This window comes from Papaver somniferum, chromosome 4 (assembly GCF_003573695.1).
Source record: "Papaver somniferum cultivar HN1 chromosome 4, ASM357369v1, whole genome shotgun sequence".
NCBI lineage: Eukaryota > Viridiplantae > Streptophyta > Magnoliopsida > Ranunculales > Papaveraceae > Papaver > Papaver somniferum.
Genome location: NC_039361.1, coordinates 104,884,420 through 104,897,800, shown reverse-complemented (window position 1 = coordinate 104,897,800; position 13,381 = coordinate 104,884,420). Strand labels below are relative to the sequence as shown.

General features: G+C 37.6%; 1 long non-coding RNA gene across 4 annotated transcripts; it reads right to left on the bottom strand.

Moving 5' to 3' along the window:
• Positions 1-210: 210 nt before the first annotated feature.
• Positions 211-9,368, bottom strand: LOC113276241. 4 transcript variants are annotated; one of them, XR_003324203.1, is made up of 8 exons: positions 8,198-9,368; positions 6,518-7,196; positions 5,154-6,070; positions 3,593-4,379; positions 2,525-3,127; positions 1,880-2,339; positions 1,643-1,726; positions 211-1,375 (listed from the first exon to the last, which is right to left on the bottom strand). It is a non-coding gene; the product is annotated as an uncharacterized LOC113276241 (long non-coding RNA). The 4 variants fall into 4 exon arrangements; XR_003324202.1 differs by having other exon boundaries at positions 1,880-3,127; positions 5,154-5,356; positions 5,481-6,070; XR_003324201.1 differs by having other exon boundaries at positions 1,880-3,127; positions 5,149-6,070.
• Positions 9,369-13,381: the final 4,013 nt, after the last annotated feature.

Below are 13,381 nucleotides of genomic sequence, written 5' to 3'. Positions count from 1 at the left end.
TAACTAATCATTACTAATCATACTAATTACTAATCATTAAGTTCGTTTTTGGTCATAAATTTGGGTAATCGAACTCAAAAGTTTAAAATTTCTCGCAAAGAAAATTTTCAATTTTTTTTGTAATAGAACTTCTTAATGGTAACTAATCAATACTAATCATTACTAATCATTAACTAATAATCATTAAACTAACACATTTAATTAAGGAGGGTAAGTTTGGTATTAAGAAAAACATTTAGATAAGAGGTGACTTAGGATTACTTATAATGTCTTGCCTAAAATAGAATCATGGTCCCCACAAAAAAATCATGGTTCCCAAAAAAAATGGTTCAAATGATATAGGCCCATATATTAGACTCGCTATTATAAACTAATTACTCGTAGTTTAGCAAATGACTGCAATTTTTCACATTCTTTGCAGTAATAGCGTAGCTGCGTATGGTACTTATTATCATCCTTGGGACTTCGATGTTAATTCTACACCCATCTTCTTGTTGTGTTGTTTGAGGACTTGCTATGCCAGGGATTATAGCTTCACATACAGTAGTCCAGACGTCTACTGTGTTTGGTCGTGAAACAGTCCAGAGTACTGGCCTATGAACAACTAGACTGGTTGAATCAACGAATTAACTTAGTTCACTATAAGCCGGACCAGTGACTGATTGGTATCACATCTTCCATGACGATTAGGTCCACCACTTCGCAATGATGATATACAATTCCTTCCTGATCAGAGTCTAGAACTGGTTCTTCCCCTACATCAGAAATCAGGCGGAGTAACTTCTAATATTTTCTGATCATAGTGCAAGTCTGGTTCCCCCAACTTCTTCAAAATCAGCAAGAGGAGCTGCATCATCAACCATTTGCGGAGAAAGGCCTGATTCTCCGACCAACATTTGAGCAGGAACTGGTCTTCAACCATCATACAAGCAGATGCTAGTTCTTCGGCCATCAATTGAGCGAGGATAGATTCCTCAACCATCATATGAGCAGATACTAGCTCTTCAACCATCATTTGAGCGGGGAATGGTTCTTTATCCAGCAATTTAGCAGGCACCGGTTCTTCTACCATCATCTGAGTAAGGACAGGTTCTTTCAACGGCCATTTCAAATGAAATTGGCTGCTCATCCATTACTTCAGCTAAGATTGCCTCTCCAATCATAATTTCAGCTGGGACTGGCCCTTCAATCCTCATTTTGAACAGAGCTGAGTTCTTTGGCTACTGTTTCAGCTGATAGAGGTTGTTCTTTTGCTATCTCTTGAGCTGAAGGTAGATTTATCTGAAGGGTCTCATCAGAAGTAGTTGGAAGCGTCTCTAGTTTCTGCCCACTCAAAGCTGGATAATCTCTGGATATATCAGAAGTGGTTGGCTCTCTGCAGATGAGAAATTATTGATAGGTCATTGGATAAAACAGAAATTACATAAGCCCTAGAAGATAGTTTCTGTTCCTAATTTTGGTAAATTTAAAGTAGCTTACGCAAGGAAATCAGAAAATTTTATAGACCATTAACAACATTCCCCAGCTTTCCCTAGCTTAAGAAGCTGCATATTCATGCACTTCTTGCATATCTGCTCTGTCAGAATTTTATACCACAGGAACATAGATTGACTGAGTAATTAAGGTTCTGACATGAGCGTACCTGCAAAACAGTATCCTCCAGTATGGGGAAAAGTGACGCACTCAAAGTTGTGTTGGACATCTTCCATCTTGACTCTTGGAATTCCTGTCAGAGTATAGATGTGATCAGTCCAAAGCCAATAGGAAAAGAAAACAAGTCGATGAATCCAGACTCGCAAGGTATAGAATCTATCTCTAAATGTGCATGCCTAGAGTCATAATCACTCATTGAATTTCCTTCAATCTCAAATAAACTCACACTGCTTATAAAACTGAGGAAGAGTAAGATCCACTGAGATGTCAAGCTTAGAAAGATAAACATGGCAAAAATGAGTATCACTATGACATGATGTTTTAGCAGGTTCTGGTGTCTTTTCCAGTACATGCTTTACTGAAGGAGCTTCGATTGGGACCTTGGGTGTGTGAAGGTGCTTCATTGGATCTCGTTACCTCAGTACTCTCTGCCCTAAATTAGGCCTGTTTCGCTCATTCGGGGATCGCTGACTTGGGTGTCCATCCCAAATATCATCTTCTTTGGAAGATAGACCATGATAGTTTTTTTCAAGTGCTGCAGAACTTTTTTGCCCCTTACACGTATCTGAATTCCCATCACATCCGCGACCATCCAGCTTGTGTCAGTTCTGATCCCAATCTGGTCTCCAATACATATGAAATTCATCCCCAAAGACAATATTACTACTTCCATCCCATCCATGCATCTGCATAGCAAATCTATCAGCATCAGGCATGTGATAAGGAATCCGAGGGTGGTTACGAAACAAAGGTGGAGTGGGATATTGCTGCATTTTTGCATGAAATCCTCCTGGAGGTGGACCATTCTGAAAAGCCATAAACTTATTTGGTAATTGTGAAGGCCAGTTTGGAAGGCCCTTCCATGCATTACCTGGATCTCTTTCCACATTAAAAATCACCAGTCCTCCTATGACAATTGGGACTTGCCTCTACTATCTTCTTTTGATGAACCATAAACTGAAGGGCTGGAAGTCCCGCCCCTGAAAGGTGTTGTAGAAATAGAAGATGAATTGCTCGGAAAGTGACTGTTTCAATTAAGCGATGATGACACATATACTGTTTCACCATCAGCCTGACGAAACGCATCTGCTGCTGGCTTCTAAAAAGGCACTTCCCTGCTTCCTCAGTCATCTATTCGTCCAGTTTCTTCCATATCAAGGCTTCGCTTAACATTTGCTCTGTTTGAATATCTTCTCTGATGAACTTGTTGAGGGTTGGGACTTATCTGTCGACACTGTAGGTGAGTCCTGTCCATCACATACTGGAGACCTTTCCGCTGAAAAATCAGCCAAATGATTTCTTCCTCTTTGGAGGGCTTTGTGATCTGTGCTTCTCTGCTGACCAGGATTCGGAAGCTCTTTCAGAAATCCCATGAACACTACTACGCTCTCTCAGAGGACTGACATTAGATTGGACTCTTTCATCTGAAGCTGACCAAGGTTACCTGTACTGAGATTCCGCTTTTGAACTAGTCCTGTAAAAGAGACAGCATATGATGAAGGGTTAAACGTTTACAGGATTATTCGATGTTTGGGAAGCCATGTGCTTCGAACCTAGCCCAAACATACAGCTTTGGACTACAAGATCTTATGTACACCATGTCACTGGATATATTTATGCCTCCTCCTATACTTGAGTCATTGACAGGTTTCACTTTTGCTGCTGGACCATTATGTGAAATCTACGAATAGCTTAATAGTTTGTACTTATGGCATGTTAACAAGCATTACATCGACTCTTTCTGTAGAATGGCACAGAAATTCATGTGGACCTACAAATCCAACTTTCTGGATACCTATTAAACTGTGAAAATTTGAGCAATTTGCACAATATATGCCTAATCACCGCCCAGGGGTCATTATCTTGCATTCATTATCCATTATTTCAGAAAGTCATGGCAGGAGAGTTTACAATCATACGTGAGAAAAATATGGATTACCTGAACTGATCCTTGACTGGATGAGCATTGGGGCTGGGACTTCTGCGTCTACTTTGGCTCACAGTAGAATCATAATCTATATAGCGCGACTGTGATCTTCCCCTATCAACAGGTGATTCTTTTCTGCTACTGCTTGATGTTTTGTTCTCTGCCACTGCATGGTGGTGCTCCTTAGCATTACGAGATTTAAGATCACCATATTCATCATTATCATCAAGCCACCTCTTCTTTCCTACACTGTCTTTGTAATTGGTGACACGGTCATCATTATGGGGACTACCATCACATTCCTGAGGTTTAGACTTCTCCTGTGGGCTTTGTTTTTCATCTCTGGGATACTTATTGTCAGAACTTTGACCTGAGTGATTTTTTAAGTAGTCATCTCAGCGCTTGTCATCTCGTTTCGTGTGGTCCTTGCGTGATTCTTCATATCGACTTCCTCTGTACTTATCCTTGCCCATATCATCATGATGACTTTCTCTATACCTATTATCTTTTTGCTTGTCCTTGAGCAGATCTTCATAATAACTTTCTCTGTGCCTATCATCTTTCTGCTTGTCCTTGCCCAGATCTTCATGATGACTTTCTCCATACCTATCATCTTGCTGCTTTACATCCTTGTAACTTGAACTCCTGGTCTGATCACCCCACGACGATACTCGACTAGCATCTCTGCCATCATCATGATACTTATCCTTGTCATCAGAACCATCTCTCCTTGTCCTGATTCGTTTCTTAAGTTCCCTTTCCAACTCAGGATTTCGCAACTCATCATGCTTTTGCCTCTCTATAAACAATGTGGTAAAAATTTAATAAGTTACAGTTCCCCAGGTAAGCATAAATGTACACACCAAAAAGAAAACTGCATAAACTGGATACTTAAAAAAACAAAAAAAAAAAAAAAAAAAAAAAAAAAAAAAAAAAGACGTAAGGCAATTGACATTGTATCCAAGTTCCCCAATAATTACAAAATAGAGACACATTTTGTAGCAAAAATTTATGCACAACAACCAGAACTCATAATTACGGTCATCAACCTTCAAAAGTTAACCTGCCCAAACAATATATCTGGACTTCATATTAAGGATTACAACTTTAAAACAATAATGGTTTGAAAATGGATCAATTTGTTTTTTATTCGTTCATGGATCAAGAGAAAATGCATTGTTAAGATCTAGAACAAGTCTGGAAAAAAATTCCCACAGAGTTCGTAAAACTAATTCCTTCATTTGTTTCACGATAAGCATATAATTCTACTAACCAATCAAAGATTCATAAGATGGACACAAAAATGTGATGAACAAGTGTCCTGTATTGTTGTTTATGATAATTTGAAACATTTGAACTCTAAATATGGATTAACACAAATACAACCATGATGATGTAACCAAGTTCAAGTGCTCTTATGACACATTTAATGCAAACATTAATGGACATATGAGTGATAGTGATCAACGATAATCCTCCAAACGTCAGCAACCTGGTTTAAATATCTCCATACTCATTTACTACGTCATAAACATTAATAAAAATAAGTAAATAAAGCAATACGTTACCTTACCAGCATTTACTACATCTTTCTTCATACTCATCGTCCCTGAATCAATCTTTGCTTCACGCCGCACATCTTGATTCTTCTTCTCTCTCTGATGACCTACTTTCCTTCTCCTGAGTAGACTCCTTGTAATGAACCACTTTCTAACTTGAATCCTCATCAGACCTCGACATCTTCACCTCAACCTTACAATTACTAGCAACACTTTTCTGGCAATTATGAGAGACCATCACAAATTTCAGGGGTTTCACGAAGTGCTTTCGCTGTAAAAGCCTCACATTTCTCGTGGGTATAGCCAAATTATCATACATTGTACACCATTGACAGACTTACTATGTTCGGCATCAGTACCAAGTTGCACCTTCAGCACCTTCTCAATCACTTGAAATGACAATGGTATCTTCCTCAGCGACCGGGTCCACCACTTCGCGATGACGATATGCAATTGGTTCCGGTTCCTCTTGATAAAAACTTGGAACAAGGTTGTGTGCTTTCTCCTGATCAGAGTCCAGAACTGATTCTTCCCCTATAACAGAAATCAGGCGTTGAACTTCTGTTATTTTGTGATCATAGTTTAGGTCGGGTTCCCTGAATTCTTCATAATCAGCAAGGGGAATTGAATCATCAACCATCCATGGAGAAGGGCCTGATTCTTCGACCAACATTTGAGCAGAGACTGGTTCTTCAACCATCATATGAGCAGATACTAGCTCTTCAACCACCTTTCCACTGAAAAATCAAACAAACGTTTTCCTTCCTCTTTGGAGGGCTTTGTTGTGGATCTATGCTTCTCTGCTTACCAAAATTCAGAAGCTCTCTCAGAAATCCATGAACACTACTACGCTCTCTTAAAGGAGTGACATTATATCGAACGCTTTCATCTGAAACAATCCCTGTACTGAGATCCCACTTTTGAACTAGTCCTGTAAAAGAGACAACATACGACTAAAGGGTTAAACGTTTACAGAATTACTCGATGTTGCGGAGCCATGTGTTTCGAACCTAGCCCAAATATACAGGTTTAGACTCCAAGATCTTATGTACAGCACATATATATTCGCCCTTTAATACTCAGAGTTAAGAACAGATTTCACATTTGCCGCTAGACCATTATGTGAAAGCTAAAAAAAGCTTAATAATTTGTGTCTTTGTGATGGCATTTCAACAAGATTCTTCTCTAAACTGCACAGACATTCGTGTGGACCTACAATTCAATTTTTCTGAATAACTATTAAACAGTGAAAATTTGAGCAATTTGCATAATATATGCCGAATCACCGCCCAGTGGTCATTATCTTGCATTCATTCCATAATTCCAGAAAGTCATGGCAGGGGAGTTTACAATTATAAGGGAGAAATATATGGATTACCTGAATTGATCTTTGACAGGATGACCATTGGGGCTGGGACTTCTGCATCTACTTGAGCTCAGGGTAGAATCATAATTCATATGCCGTGACTAGGATCTTCCCCTATCAGCGGGTGATTATTTTCTGCTACTGCTTGGTGATTTCCTCTGACACTGAATGATGGTGCTTCTTGGCATTATGAGATATAAGATCACAGTATTCATCATTATCATCAGAGTACCTCTTCTTTCCTCTACTGTCTTTGTAATTGGTGACACGGTCATCATTAAGTGGACTACCATTACCTTCACGTTCCTGAGGTTTAGACTTCTACTGTGGGCTTCGATTTTTAATCACTGGGATTCTTATTATCAGACCTTCGACCTGAGTGATCTTTCAAATAATCATCTCGGTTTGGTCCTTACATGAATCTTCATACTGGCGTTCTCTATATTTATCATCTTCTGCTTGTCCTTGCGCATATCATCATGAAGACTTTCTCTATACCTATAATCTTGTTGCTTTTCATCCTTGTAACTTGAACTCCTGGTCCGATCATCCCCTGACGGTTGACTCTCTTTAGCATCTCAGCTATCATCGTGATATTTATCCTTGTCATTAGGATCGCCTCTCCTCCTGATTGGATTCTCAAGTTCCATATCCAACTCATGATTTCGCAACTCATCATGCATTTGCCTCTCTATAAAAATGCAGTAGAAACTTAATCAGTTACAGATTCCCAGGTAAGCAAAGATGTCCACAACAAAAACAAAACTGCATAAACTAGACTGCTTAAAGTAAACAAAAGAGACGTAAAGCAATTTGCATTGATACAAGTTCCCAAGAATCACAAGATAGAGACACATTATGTAGCAAGAATTTATGCACAACCACCGCAACTCATAGTTACAGTCATCAACCTTTAAAAGTAACCTGCTCAAGCAATTTATCCGGACTTCATATTAAGGATTACAACTTTAAGACTATAATGGTTTTAAAACGGATCAATTTCTTTCTCATTCGTTCATGGATTAAGAGAAAATGCATTGTTAAGATCTAGAAAAACAAATGAGAATCTCGTTGTCAGATAATATATATGTCCAAATCCTGAGTTCGAAACTAACTAAATGTGGCACAAGTCTAGGAAAAGCTTCCCACACAGTTCGTAAAACTAATTCCGTCATTTCATTCTTGATTAGCATATAACTTCTACCCACCAATCAAAATTCGTAACATAAATGGACACAAAAATGTGATTAACAAGTTCTGTATTATTGATTAAGTTAATTTGAAACATTTAAACTCTAAACATGGATTAATACAAATACAACCATGATGAAGTAACCAAGTTGAAGGTAATGCAACCAAATTCAATTGCTCCTTTGACACATAGGGATCAACAATAGTCCTCCTAATAATATCAGGCGGGTACAAAACAGCCCCTAAATATTTCCCATGAATGCCCAAGTCAGATATATCATCATCTCCCCAAATAAGCAATGTACTATGTCTCCCTTTTCCATTTATAAGTTGGCAATGTCCCAATTACGTGTGTGGGATAATGGTTCAACAATTTCTACTGATGTTACTAAGTCTTACCTACTCTACATAACACCTGCATATCAATATCAACACTAACTCAACAATACCAGAAAAAACATTCTAACCAACATTAATAAACATAGCAACAAGTGACCTTACCAGCATTTGCTACATCTTTCTTCACATCCACCGTCCCTGAATCAATCTTACTTTCAGGCAGCACACCTTGATTCTTCTTGTCTCTCTCTGATGACCTATGTTCTTTCTCCTTAGTAGACTCCTTAGAATGAACCTTATCAGACCTCAAGGTCTTCACCCCAACCTTACCATTACCAACAACACTTTTCTTCACCACCACCTCCTCATTGTCCACTACAATACTCTCTGATTACCTCTCCCCGTGTCTCTTCTACTGTTACTGCTAGATTTACTCTTCAAACCAACCTTTGATTTCGATCCATCCTCATCAGCTAATTTCTCCTCACTGATAACACCTTCACCGCCTTTCCACCGATCCGAAACCCGTTGACACACTTCTCTTTCCGCCTCTTCAAACTACTAGTAGTCTTCCAATTAAATCACCACCACCCACCATCATTTCCCAACAAGTTTAAAATTCTCTGAATCCCTACTACTCATGGTTTTCACCTTACCATTCTTTGCTTTGAAGCTCAATACCTCTTCTGCTTCTTCTTCAAAATCTACATCTTTTGAGCTGTGCTTATGTTGATGTGACATATGATGAGAAGACTTATGTCTTGAACTTCTTGGCATAATCAACTTAAAATCGAAACTATGAAACGGATAAAAACCCTAATTTATGATTTTTCAGCTGATTTTTCTTTTTCTTTATAAAGAGCTTCAAATAGAGATGAAGAATTCAATACTTAACACTTCCAGCAACAATCTCAACACGATCTCTTTGTCTCTCACCAAGAGAATCCAAAGGAAATTGTCTGGACCGGTTATATCCCCTGAATTAACATAAAATGAGTTATTTCACTAATAAAATCTCCAAAAGCAATCCTTTTCTTATTCTGAAGTAAAAGTAATCGAAAATATACTTCAAATTCCCAGCAAAAGAAAAACCATTATTCATATTCTGCATTGCAAAATTGAAAGTGGGCAACTTCAAATTTCTCAAGTTTCGCTTCACTCAATTTTATTGCATACTTTGCGTTAGAAAATGGAGTGAAGGGAAATTCACTTGGAAGGTTTTATAACCCTAGGTGTCGACGATGAAATTCCACCGATCGAAATGGGTTTCCTTCCTCTGCTGAGTGCTTCTGAGACTAAATTGATCTCTTGGGCGACCTCTAACACCTGTAGAGAAGAGTTTATTCCGAATAAGAAGTCCATTTGCTTCACAAATAATTAATTTTGTTGTAGTGGATCCGTTCATGGTCCGTTTTGGTTCGGTTTCTAGCCAAACCAAAACCGAAACCAATACTATTGGTTTCTAAAAATCTAAACCAAACCAATCCATTAATCATTGGTTTGGTTTCCAGTTGGTTTCGGTTTGTCCCAGTGATTTTTGGTTAACCAATAATTATGTCAAACCAAAAAAAAAACACAAATTTACAGATAAAAAAATCGTAGTTGCCGATAGTATTGGTTTACACAACTTTACAGACAAAAAAAATACAAAAAATATCAAGAATAGTTAAAACTTGTTCTAATTCTAGAGATCAAAAGAAGATATATAATATATCTTAATTTAGTTATTGACAAATAAAAAAGAAGGAAGACGGGAAGAAAAAAGTCGAGTAGCAGCGGCTGTAGTTGGGGGTGGAGAAGGGAGGCGACTGAGAGAAGAAGAAAGAGAAAGAGGGAGAGTATCATAATGAAATATTAGATTTAGGGTTTCTATTTATCCTCTAAATCAATGGGTAGAATCTACTACTTGTAAATTAACGGTAGAAACTAAGTTTAGAAATTAATCGGTTTTCTAATGGTTTTTGGTTCGGTTTTAGAGGTCAAACCAAACCAAAACCAACACTATCGGTTTTCCACTTTCTCCACCGTAACCAATCCATTAGTAAATGGTTCGGTTTGGTTTCTTCCTAATTGGTCTGGTTTGGTCCGGTTCAGCGAAAAACCGAAACCATGTTCATCCCTAAGTGGATGGAAAGATAAGAGACACCAAGAGAAAGAGACCTGGAGGTTTACATGGATACAGTCTTTTATATACAATAGAATTAAAGCCATAACTACTATATTGGGCCGCACATCCATGAGATAAATCCCTACAACATTTCTCTTGTGCGGTTCAATAGAACTTCATATGCAGTACTTCAGATGTAGGTCTTCAAATGTAGTTCTCTTCTTGATGACTATTGTGTCTAAAACAATTGCTCCATTAAAATTTTAACAAGAAAAAAACCAGTGGGACAATACCTTGGTACAGCTCTTCACATGTTGTCTCGTATTTTACATGTAGTTCATCACATGCAATACGATCTTCAAAGATTGACGAGTCTAAATTAATTGTCTCGTTAAAACTTCGTCAGGAAAACCCCTGATGAACAAAACCTGAACTAAAAAAAAAAGTACAATATTAATTAAACTTAGAACATAGTTTGATGCGTATACGTTGCCTCATTAAAACTTTGACAAGGAAAACCCAGTGGGATAAAACCTTGACGATGGGAAAAGAGTACAACGTGACAGATGCAAGTAAAGGTGATCTGTTGCAGATGATCACTTTGCTCCATTGAAGTTGACTAGTTGCTTCACAACTCCTAAGGCAGAAAATCCTCATGAGAGAGACAATAGCCTTAGATGGGAAATTACATTCCTGGTGTTTGTTGTTGTCTCATTAAAAACCTTGCCGAGCAATAAAACCATGCGGGAAAAAGTAATCTCGGTGAAGGAAAAGAGTTCAACACACCATTAGATGCTCCCCCTGATGTCAGATAATTTTCATTAGTCTACTGTAGTCAAAGGGAGTTTATCACACATTACTTTGGTGGCTTGCATGTTTATAAGATCCTGTTGTTGATTTTGGAAGTTACGTTTCTTAACAGACTATCGTCATTCATTTCTTTGATTCAGATATTTTCAGTAATATCAACGTGATCTTTATGTCTTCAACATTCAACATACTTGATGTGTTTAGTATTGTCTCGCTAAAAACCTTGTCGAGTAACAAAACCCTTTGGGAAAACTATTCTCGATCGAAGGGAAAAAGAGTACAACACATCTTCAATTTCGAAGTAAAATATGTCGACATCGTATCCTTGGATCCTCCCCCTGATGTCGGCATCTCCCCCTGATTACTTTCAGAGTTGTTCCATACAGTTTCTTTAGTGATGTATTTTTCGAAACTGAATATTGGTAATGACTTAGAAAATAGTCTACCATATCTCCCCTGATTACTTTCGTTGGAGAAGAGATTATTGTTCCTTCATAATCAACAACTTTTAGATTCCACTTTCATTAGCATTCCTTTTAATGTCTTTGTAGGGAAAAATAAATTTATGTCAATTGTTACTTTTAAGTACATTATTAAATTCACTATACCATTCCAATGATGTTGCGTTGGCACGGAGCTATATCTAGCTAACAAGTTCCCTAAGGATGTAAAATTTAATCGAGTACATTATTATACTAAGTACATCAATTTGTCTATTATACTTAGATATGGGAATTTCATCTCCCAACACATCTTCATCATATTCCTTTGGACGAAATGGTTACTTACTTACATTTGAACCTCGACTAATCATGGGAGTGCTATCAGGATGCATGTCTTTGTTAAATTGTCTGACAAATTTAGACATATGCAAACTGGTGGAATAATATACCACAAGCTCAGTATTCGATCGAGCTTTCCCTAGATTTTTCATCTCAAATTCGGATTTTAAATAGCTTTTAAGGTCTCTTATTACATCAAGAGTACATATCATGTCTGTACCATCAACATAAATAGCTACAATTCCAAATCAGGAACTTTCTTATGAATACGCAAGGAAAAATAACTAACTCGTCTATCCCCTCCAAATCAAATAGCCACTTAGACGGGAATACCACATCCGCCTGATTGCTTGGATCTATAAGTGAGCGTTCTATCTAACTGTAAACGCACTCTGTGGTTTAGAGTCATTTGATTTGGATAACAAAAGTCTATCATGTACTTTTGTAAATATCTTCTATCTCTTGATTCTTTCAGAGATACGTAAAAACCACATATATATGCTGCATTTCAAGTCCTTTGAAATTACCAAGCTAACTAAGTAGCGGGACTCTATAACATTCATTACAAGAGAACAATTCCAGGTCTTTGTGAGAAACCTCGCGCCACAAGGAGAGTCTTTGTACTTTAAGACTACTTTCTTCTCATTATGCTTTATGAAAAATTAATTATGTATGTCCAATAGGCTTTACACTTAGTTGGTTAGCACTACCACACCAAATACCCGTATATTTGCCAAAGAACTAAGTTCTACCTGGATTGTGTAGGCCAAATATGCTATTTATTTGAAATTAATCAAAATAAAGCATGGTTCGATCTCATTGTGCGCTACTTCTGGAACTACTATTTATGGATTATATCATTACTGTGCATGGATGATCCTTCCATTGACTCATGTGCATTCTCATAATCCGTCAGGATTTCATTGTCCTCTAGAATCATTTAAAACTTCGGAGCGTCCTCTAGTATTGATTCATGGACATAGTCAGAGACAATCAAATGAGATGATTTCATTAATAATACAAATTAGGTTGTGCCTTACTCATCTACTTCCTTTCTATGTGAGCATTGATCGAACCTGGTGGTCTCTCCATCTTCCTTTATGGAGCCACGACCTCAATTACACTTCCACCAAGTGTAGTTGCAACACCTTAATTAGTCTATGGTATACCCCATATTGAGGATTTCTAACCTTGCAGGAATATTTACAAATGGTATGTGTGATCTTGTCACTTTAGCGACATCAGTGTACATTCTGAAAAATTGATTATTCTTTGTCATTTCACATTTACATTTGTGGAGTACAAGAATCAATATGAGACACAGTGGGAACACACCACGACAATTCATGTCGTTCCCTTAGAAAATACTTTTTCTTATCTCCCCGTAACGATGGGAAGACTGTCTCATTAAAGTGATAACCTTCAAACCTAGTAGTAAGAGATCTTCTGCCAAAGGTTTTAAAATACAGATAATTGTTGAGAGTAAATATCCAACAAAATTACTTAATCATTTTCATGACCCATCATAGTAAGATGTGGACTCATAATGGCACATATATAGTGCAACCAAAAATGTGTTAGAACACAAATGTCAGGCTTATTCAGTTACCAACTGGTACGCAGAAAAGGTTGACTAATATTGGGTTC